Source organism: Brassica oleracea, chromosome C9 (genome assembly GCF_000695525.1).
Source record: "Brassica oleracea var. oleracea cultivar TO1000 chromosome C9, BOL, whole genome shotgun sequence".
Taxonomy (NCBI): domain Eukaryota; kingdom Viridiplantae; phylum Streptophyta; class Magnoliopsida; order Brassicales; family Brassicaceae; genus Brassica; species Brassica oleracea.
In genome coordinates this window covers 44,817,132-44,827,289 of record NC_027756.1, presented here as the reverse complement: position 1 = coordinate 44,827,289, position 10,158 = coordinate 44,817,132, and the positions used below count along the sequence as shown (strand labels likewise).

Below are 10,158 nucleotides of genomic sequence, written 5' to 3'. Positions count from 1 at the left end.
GAAGGCATGGTTATTGTGAGATCCAAAAGATTACTCCACCAGTATATCGTTGACGCTTACACATCCATAGAGCAAGAGAGGTTGCGGTGGTTCAGATTGAACCAGAAGAAGATCAGAGCAGACCTATATAACAATGTACAAGATGCTGCCATGAAAGGGGATACGGACGCAAAATCAATAGGAAAGCGAGTCATATTACCCGCAAGTTTTACAGGGAGCCCACGTTATATGGCTGAAAAGTATCATGATGCGATGGCAATATGTCGGTGGTATGGGAATCCAGACTTATTCATCACCATTACAACCAATCCCAAATGGGATGAGATATCTGACCACCTTAAAATGTATGGCTCTGATGACCCTAATGATCACCCAGACTTAGAAGCTAGGGTGTTCAAGATGAAGCTTGATGAGTTGATTTCAGATTTCAACAAAGGCATCTTCTTTCCCCGTCCCAAAGCAGGTATCATTCTGCAAAAAAAATTGTTTTATTATTACACCAAATCAATTCACTGACCTTATAATTTCACTATACAAACTAACCATATCTGAACAAACATATCTGACCTGTTATTTTTTAAAACTCAGTTGTCTACACAATTGAGTTTCAGAAGAGAGGGTTGCCACATGCTCACATACTTCTATGGCTTGACGGTGACTTCAGAAATCCAACAGCATCAGATATTGACAAAATCATCTCAGCAGAACTCCCAGACAAAGAAAAAGATCCAGAGGCTTATGGTCTGGTGGAGCAACACATGATGCACGGCCCCTGTGGGGAAGACAGAAAAGCATCTCCGTGCATGGAGGATGGTGTTTGCAGTAAAAAAATTCCCCGCAGCTACGTTTCACACACTCAAGTTAATGAGTCCGGCTACATCTTATACAGGCGACGGTAGACAGAACAGGTTGTTTACAAGGGAAACATCAAGCTTGACAATCAATTTGTTGTTCCCCACAATCTCCAGATCCTGAAAAAATACAAGGCACATGTCAATGTTGAATGGTGCAACAAATCAAGCGCAATCAAATACCTGTTCAAGTACATTACAAAGGGTGTTGATAGATCATGCTTCAGGTTCCAAAAAAACCAAGACCAGTCTACTCAGTCGGAGACAAACAAAAAAGAAAAGCCGACCAATGAGATAGATAATTATTTAGACGGGAGGTACCTTTCAGCATGTGAATCGATGTGGAGAATATTTGAGTTTTCTATTCACCACCACACCCCAGCGGTACAGAAAATGCCAGTACACCTCCCTGGAGAACAGACGGCTATATTTGAAGAAGATGAGGACCTTGGGAATGTCGAGAACCGGTACCTACATGGCAGAACTATGTTAACAGAGTGGTTTGAAATGAACAGACTCTACGAAGAAGTCAGGAAATTAAAGTACATTGAGATACTACTTATGTTTGTCTAGGATAGTTCAAACAAGATCTACACAAAAAGAAAGCAGAAAGGGACCATTGGACGGATTGTAAACATTAACCCAGCAGCTGGTGATAAATATTACTTGCGCATTTTGGTCAGCGTAGTACGAGGCCCTACATGCTATGACGATTTATATTCAGTGGGTGACATCAAATACAATACCTTTCAAGAAGCCTGCTATGCAAGAGGCTTGCTCGGCACAGACAAGGACTGGCATGACTCGATGTCAGAAGCATCTCAATTCTCATCGCCAAGATCTCTTCGCTACATGTTCGTACTAATCCTCGTCTTCTGTCAGGTCTCAGAACCAAAAAAACTATGGGACCATTCTTGGCAGGACATGGCAGAAGATGTTCTCATGCAGCAGCGACGTCTACTTCGTTTCCCAGACCTCCAGCTATCCCCCAATGAACTACAACAGTACACACTTATTGAAATAGAATGCTTGCTACAAAACTTCGAGAAGTCGTTAACTGAGTTTACGGTGATGCCACTTCCAAACAAAGCTGTTATGGACCAAATCAAACATAAAGCTATGGCGAGGCACGACCAGTTTGACATAGCTGAGGAGGCCATTATCCACGAGAAGCTTTTTGACAAACTCAACCATCAACAACGGGCAGTATATGATGCAGTCATCAAGTCCGTTTTTCAGAAGGAAGGCAGGTTATTCTTCCTCTATGGAGCAGGAGGTACAGGAAAGACATTCCTATACCGAGCCATCATAGCAGCTTTGCGATCAAGCAGCAAGAAATTCATACCAGTCCCTTCCTCAGCAATTGCCGCTCTTCTACTGCCTGGTGGTCGCACAGCACACTCCAGGTTTAATATTCCACTTAAGCTTTTTGAAGATACTTATTGTGAAGTGAAAGCTGGAACAATCCTCGCCAACTTCCTCAACGAATCAGAAGTTTAATATTCCACTTAAGCTTTTTGAAGATACTTACTATGAAGTGAAAGCTGGAACAATCCTCGCCAACCTCCTCAACGAAACAGACCTCATCATCTGGGACGAAGCTCCAATGGCACATCGCCACACGTTTGAAGCTGTTGATCGTACTCTAAGGGACATTTTAGCAGTCACAGATAAAACAACGTTGACAGAACCTTTTGGTGGCAAAACAGTACTTCTGGGAGGTGATTTCCGCCAGATTTTGCCAGTTATTCCCCAAGGTACAAGACAAGATACAGTCAACGCCGCTCTCAATCGATCGCACCTCTGGAACAACTGCGAAATTTTTCTCCTAACGCAAAACATGCGTGTAAAACCAGAAGAAAAAGCTTTTGCGGACTGGATTCTTGAGGTCGGTGATGGCAGAGCAGCAAAGGAACCTCAGATCCTCGACGACTGTGCCCAACCAGAAGATCAAATTCTCATAGACAAAACTATCCTTCTGCCTATAACCTCCACTCCTTTGGAGACTCTATGTTCTTCTGCCTTTCCAGATTTTGCAAACGACCACAAGGATCTGTACAAAATCAGAGAGACTGCCATATTAACACCAAGGAATGTCACAGTTGATGAAATCAACACTTATTTGGTATCAAAAGTTCCTGGAGAAGAGAAGGAGTACTTGAGTGCGGACAGCTTTGCGGAGGAAGAGCAACATTCAGGAGACTTAGATATGACATACCTGGTGGAATATCTAAACTCATTGGAGTTTCCAGGTCTACCGGCGCATAAACTACGTCTGAAAGTGGGTGTCCCAGTCATGCTCCTGCATAATCTGAACCAAAAAGAAGGCTTATGTAACGGCACAAGACTAATAGTGACACACTTGGGGGAAAAGGTTATTAAGACAGAAATGCTCACATCAACCACCAAGAGAGATCCTATTCTGCTACCACGGATCATATTGTCACCACCAGAATCCAACCATCCATTCACCTTGAAGCGACGCCAGTTTCCGATAAGGGTCTGTTATGCGATGACAATAAATAAAAGTCAAGGACAGACTTTGTCACACGTCTCTCTATACTTGCCTAAACCAGTCTTCAGCCATGGTCAGCTATACGTGGCACTGTCAAGAGTTACAACACCCAAAGGACTCAAAATTTTAGACTTGAGCAGAGATGGTGATGAGAGTAGAACGATATCTAACATAGTCTACAGAGAAGCCTACAACGGACTGCCTCAATCTACCGGTATGTTATCTTCTATCTCCACCTATGCGTTAGGCGTCTCCTTATGCTTTCCAATATTATATAAAACACTTACGTTCGAAGCAAATCAGATTAACTAACACAACCTCAAATCTTAAGTCAGACAATCAGATATTCAGTTTAAACGTACGTTTTCACTTTGGTTCATCAAAGATGACAAACTAAAGGTTCATCTCAATATGTCTACATCCTCCATATCTATCAAGATAAAAACATTCAGAAAGAAAATTAAAGAGTTTAAGAATCACTGAGAAACTAACATGAAAAAACAAATTTGAGAACGGCACAGACAGCACGAATTGTGAAGCCAAAGCTTAATAAAGTACAGCGTTTTAGGGTCCCGTTATACTTTTGTTGTTTCTCTATTAAAATTAGTGAAAAAAAACCAAAAATTCAAACCTTCTCTGTTGCAGGTTCAGACGATGACGAAACATCAAAGGATCAATGAGTACGGATTGATGCCGACTCTGCCTAAGCTAATGTGAGCAAATTCTTCTTCAATTACGCTTTAGAACAATTGCCGTAACCCAAAATCACCGCCTTAAACGCCAATCAGGACAGGAATCGCAGGCAACGGTGAAGCTCCCCCGACGACGGAGGAAAAAAGACGACCTAAGGGATTTTTTTAAGTATCAGAACAAATGTAAATTCAAGGCCCACCACAATTCGAGCCCAACATTTTTAAACCCAATCCGTTTTTTGGACGACCAAATATGCTTTGATATGTTGAGCATACAAACATTTAAAGAAACAACATTATATTTTCCCAAACAGAACTAACCTACAAAAAAAATAGTTATATAACTATTTAATTAAATAAATTTCATAAATTAATACTGTATTATATAAAAAAAACCATTTAGTTGACCCACTTGATTATTTATCCTCTCACCACAAATTAATTAACTATATTATTAAATTATTTTAACAATTACTAAACTTTATGTCAACAATTTACAACCGTTATGTTTTCAGGTCCATATAATTTTTCATTTATTTATTTTTCAATGTTACCACCTTTTACAACATCCAATTACAAATGATAACCTCATTGGTGAAATAAAAAACTATTAAAGAAAACAAATTTCTAATATAATATCATTAAACGCAATCTTGAAATAATAGATCAAACAGTGATTGTAAATATATTAAGCATAATCTTCTGAAACAGTAACAAAGCAGCATAATAAAATAAATAAATTAATAACAGTCCATTTACTCCAAGTATTTAACGCCAATGAATAAATGAACCATATAAACAAACGTCAAAAAGTAAACAACAAAAAAAAAAACACACACCAACCATCTATAAAACATATCTATGACACCCTACCTTCAACAAACACCACAAGAATGAATAACAATCCATTTCTTTCTCATCACTTCACCCACCGAACAATATCTTCAAGAGCAAATCCACAACGAACACTCCAAGTCTATATCCACAGACCAACGATACAACAATCCGACATCAATTTCCAAGTTCGATCTTTCATTGACAATCAAGGTAATTTCAACGATTCAACAATTGAGACGATGGAATTCATGTTAACATACCATGTCATTCATCATCCCAACCCAAAAATGTGTTCATCTACAACGTATCCGGCCCCGCGCTTGCGCGGGGGCTATGCCCCTAGTACTATTAAAAAGACAAAATAGCAATAAGTTGGAAATACCTCATCAAATAAACTCAATTTGTAATGAGCAACGAAGTGAGCGAAAACTTACTGCTGCATCATCATCAATCAATTCTTCTTCGTGATTCAAAAATTGGTGCTGTCCACGCTGTTTACGATCAATATCTCTATCCAGCTGGACTATATAGCTAGAAAGTCGTCACTTTTAAATTGATCTCTTTCTCTTTGTGAATTAGGGATAATGAAGCGGCAATGATTGAAGAAATAGCCGTCCATATTTCAAACAAGTTGAATATTGCTACACGCTGTCCACGCTGTTTACTTCATTATCCCTAATACACATTTAAAAGTGACGACTTTCTCTTAGCTATATATATAATTCAAATTTTATAATATACAGTTTGATGCTAGAAGAATACAAACATGTTTGTTATATATATGGTAACCGGCGATTGTGGCCACACCCTCCAAAGCTTGTCTCCATGTCTCAATCTTCTCTTTGTTTTCTCCTTGACAGGTTTCTTCAAAAACCTTCCCAAAATCTCCTGTCTGCTTCTTTACATCAGTTGGATTCACTTTATAAAAAATAGTCATCACCATCTGACCCAATTCTCTGTTCATGATCTCCACCAATTCCTCAAGACACCACGACGAAGAAGCGTATCTTTCGGAGAGCAAGACGATGGCAATCTTAGTTAGATCCTCCGATCGCCCGTTTGAGTTCAGGACCGATGGATTCTCCTCTCTCGATCTTGTTTTTTTTGCTAACCGAGTATTCTAGCCCCACCGAGGTGGTCCAGACTAGAGACCGAAGTGAGCATGGACGCTGCCAGGGCGTCACCATGTGGCTCACCGTGTAACGGTCTTCGGTCTCGGGTGCTACAGCCCACATGTAAATTCCGCAGTGGCCAAGGCTCGAACTAGGGGAGGGCACTCCAGCTGGAGCTCCTATACCACTAGACCAAAGCAACTTGGTTAAACATGTTGATTCCTTTGTTTCTGAACTCCTTCAACATGTGACTGAGAAAATTTTGGCGTACATCTTGCCCGTGGAAGCTTGGAAAGACATCGTGATCCCAGTTTCGAGGCAAAGAAGACGACGAAGAAGCCATTAGTACGATTTAGATAACAGATCTATTTTAGCGCTGTGTGGGCGTAAGGATCAACAAAGAGACTTTGTATACTTAACAACATAGAATTTTATTTTTTATTGACTGGAAATAAAGTTTTATCTTTTCATGGAAAATATGAGCCACAACCCTAACCATGTAGATTCCACCATTTATTGGAAATTGCTGAGTTATTACCTCTAGAAGAAGAAATTGGTTTTGGCACCACAACACAAGCAATTTCAACGAAGAACACTAGCAATTTTTGAGAATCCTACCTGCTTCTTCGTCTGATGTGAAAATGGGAAGGTAAATGATGGTGAGATAGGTTTAAATCGGAGGCAGTTATTAGATGAAACACTGACAAATAAGGAAATATAATGGTGTTTAAAAAAAAGGCAGTATAATGAAATAACTGGCATAAATACTCAATTTGAGATTTGTAATTAGGAAATACAACTAGTGTTGCCTGTGCATACGCACAGAAATATTTATTCTACAAATAAAATTAGTTACATACATATAATTAACATGTAAAAAGTTAGCCAAAAAAAATTAAAGTTAGCATAAAAGCATTAACACATTTATCACTGATTAACGAAAGACATAAAAATTAAGTTAGATCTGTTAAAAAGTTAAGAATCTTATTATAGAAAGCTTGGTTCTTCAAAGTTGCTAATTAATATGATTGCGACATGTGTCAATTAATTTATTAAGATTGTGACATGTGTCAAAAATATGTTACAATTCTCTTTTATTAAGATTTAAAAAATTTTAGAAAAAAAAAATTATTATTACATTTTTTTGGACACTAGAAAAGAAAAATTGTTAAAAAATATAGGTTATTATTCTTTTTAGGAGTTAAGAAAAGGAAAGTACTATCCCATAGCCTTTTACAATTATAGTAAATTTAATTTTTAAAAATTCTATAAACAAAGAATAATTGTAAAAAGCTATTTGAAAGTTTTTTTTTCTTTTTAAATTTTTTTTTTTATATTTTTCATTTTAAAGATACTAAAGAAATATTATTATATAAAGCTTGGTTCTTCAAAGTTGCTAATTAATATGATTGCGACATGTGTCAATTAATTTATTAAGATTGTGACATGTGTCAAAAATATGTTACAATTCTCTTTTATTAAGATTTAAAAAATTTTAGAAAAAGAAAATTATTATTACATTTTTTTGGACACTAGAAAGAAAAATTATTAAAAAATATAGGTTATTATTCTTTTTAGGAGTTAAGAAAAGGAAAGTACTATCGCATAGCCTTTTACAATTATAGTAAATTTAATTTTTAAAAATTCTATAAACAAAGAATAATTGTAAAAAGCTATTTGAAAGTTTTTTTTTCTTTTTAAAATATGTTTTATATTTTTCATTTTAAAGATACTAAAGAAAAATATTATAAGATAAAATATTAATTTTTTTAATAAAAAATTAAATAAAAACGAATTATAAAATCCTACGAGTACAAGAAATTATCTAATAAAAATAATAGAAAAACTAACTATAAAATAAGTGATATTCCTTTTTTAAAACCTAAGAAAATAAAAATGTAAAAGTACTCTTATTATTTTCATATAAATAACTAACTTTCCTTTTTAACAGATAAATGTATACTACAAAAATATAAACCAACATAAATATTATTTTCACATCTATATTTAGGTTTAAGATTCTTCATATTATTTTCATAAAAAATAGTATTGACAAGAAAAATATTATATGAGTATTTTCTTTTAATTTCTTTAAACAACTCAATTTTTTTTTTCATCCTTATTACATCTTATGATGCTAACACAAGTTTTTTTTTTAATTATGATGTTTTTATCGTACATAAGTATGTGTAAATATGAGGAATATATGTTTGTATGTATAAGACACAATATATAATTAACTAAACATAATGTTTTTATTGAAAATATATTAGTTGTATAAAAATCTTAAAAAACAAGAACGGATTATAGTTGAAATTTTCCTTTTTAATAGATAGTTTTGTGTTAAAAAATTATAAACCAAAAATAACTTCAAATATTTCACCCGATATGATTGTGACATTTGTACAAAACAAAACATTGTGTATGTATTAATAAAAATCTATCATTATTTGAAAATAATTTTTTTCGTAAAATCCTAAATAAAAGAAATTTGAAAAATAACTTTCGCCTCTTTTAATCTTAACCAAATAAGATTTTGTTTTCCTTTTAAATCATGACCAAATAGAATTGTAAAAGTAATTTTTACTTTAAAATTTAATGATAAATATAATAATGAAAATATTTAATTAAAAATTAGTGATGTTGAGAAAACGAATTTTGAAAATAATATGATACTGAAAATATTTAATTAAAAATATTAGTGATATTGAGAAAATGAATTTTGAAAATAGCAAGTTTTAAAAATAGTTAATATTTGCTGGAAATAATTATTTGATAGTATTTTTATATTCTAAATCCTAGAAAAAATAATTATAAAAGATTATGTAATTTTAATTTTCTTTTATAACACAGTAAAACTGTAATAAAATATTTGATAGTTCTTTTCCTTAAAAAAGAAAATCCTAAACAAAAGAGATTTGTATCATATTTTTTATTTCCTAACCAAAAGAGAATTGTAAAAAGTTATTTGATAGTGTAGAAAATTTGATGATGAACATGATACTAAAAATTATTTAATTAAAAATGAAGTGTAAAAATAGTATTGATATGAATTGTAAAAATCATAATTTAAAAGTATTTAATAGTAACTAAAAATAATTATTTGATAGCAATAAGATTTTTCTGAAATTCTAAACAAAAGATAATTGTAAAAGTTTATATGATAATACTTTTCATTTTCTATAATCCAAAACAAAAATATAAAAAACTATTTGATAGTTTTTATTTTTTTAATTGTAAATAAAAACGAGAGTTATAAAATATATTATTTTCCTTTTTTAAAAAATCCTAACAAAAGTAAACATACGTATTTAATAGTATTTAAAAAAGAATTTGATGACAAGTATGATGATAAAACTATTAAATTAACAAAAATCAAAACTTAGGATGTTGTCGTGATTGGTATTTATGTGTTTGGTTATACGAAAATCAAACACATGTTTGATATATATATTTTCATGTTTGCTCATAAAAAATTGATTATTATTATTGTCAACCGTACATATGTTTAGTCAAAAACAAATCAAGCTTCATCGTTATCTTATTACATTTTATTTTATTTTAACTATGTAGTAGTTTATAATTCATTTTAATTAAAATGTTATTATGAAAATATATCATTAATAAATCATGTATCAAGAAAATTATTTAACATCAGACAAGTTTATTAAAACACTAAATTAGTACATAAGAAAGTGTATAATGTGGTCATTGCTTCTTGGTCTTATTTAACTTCCAAATTTCTTTTTATTTCATTATAATTATTATTTCGGGTTGGATCCGGTTTAAATTTTTACGTTTGGATATTTTTTCTAGCTCTAACAAATATTAATTGAAACTTATGTGTGAAAACGAGTTCTTAACTATAAAATAAATTTCACATAACATATGCCAAAACAATTTTAAAACAATAATAAAATGATTTTTTAATATTTTTTATTAAATTAAAATATCAAATAAAGCCCGTTGCAACGCACGGGCCCAAATCCAGTGTAAAATAATTTGAGTAATCAAAATTACTTTATATGTAAGTTTGAAAATATGTGATTTTTAAATCTAGATGATACATTATACATCAGATATAGAGAAAATGAGATATCATATAAAATTAGGTCTAAAGTGTATTTATAATAGCTTAAAACTCGAACCGG

The 10,158-nt window shown here is 33.0% G+C and overlaps 2 long non-coding RNA genes across 3 annotated transcripts; both read right to left on the bottom strand.

Annotated features, from left to right (window-relative positions):
- Window positions 1–2,071, bottom strand: LOC106316712. 2 transcript variants are annotated; one of them, XR_001264936.1, is made up of 5 exons: window positions 1,518–2,071; window positions 1,173–1,322; window positions 568–971; window positions 200–471; window positions 1–123 (listed from the first exon to the last, which is right to left on the bottom strand). It is a non-coding gene; the product is annotated as an uncharacterized LOC106316712 (long non-coding RNA). The 2 variants fall into 2 exon arrangements; XR_001264935.1 differs by having other exon boundaries at window positions 1,598–2,071.
- A 938-nt stretch (window positions 2,072–3,009) lies between these two features.
- LOC106316713 lies at window positions 3,010–4,192 on the bottom strand. The gene is made up of 3 exons (XR_001264937.1): window positions 3,998–4,192; window positions 3,249–3,456; window positions 3,010–3,162 (listed from the first exon to the last, which is right to left on the bottom strand). It is a non-coding gene; the product is annotated as an uncharacterized LOC106316713 (long non-coding RNA).
- Window positions 4,193–10,158: the final 5,966 nt, after the last annotated feature.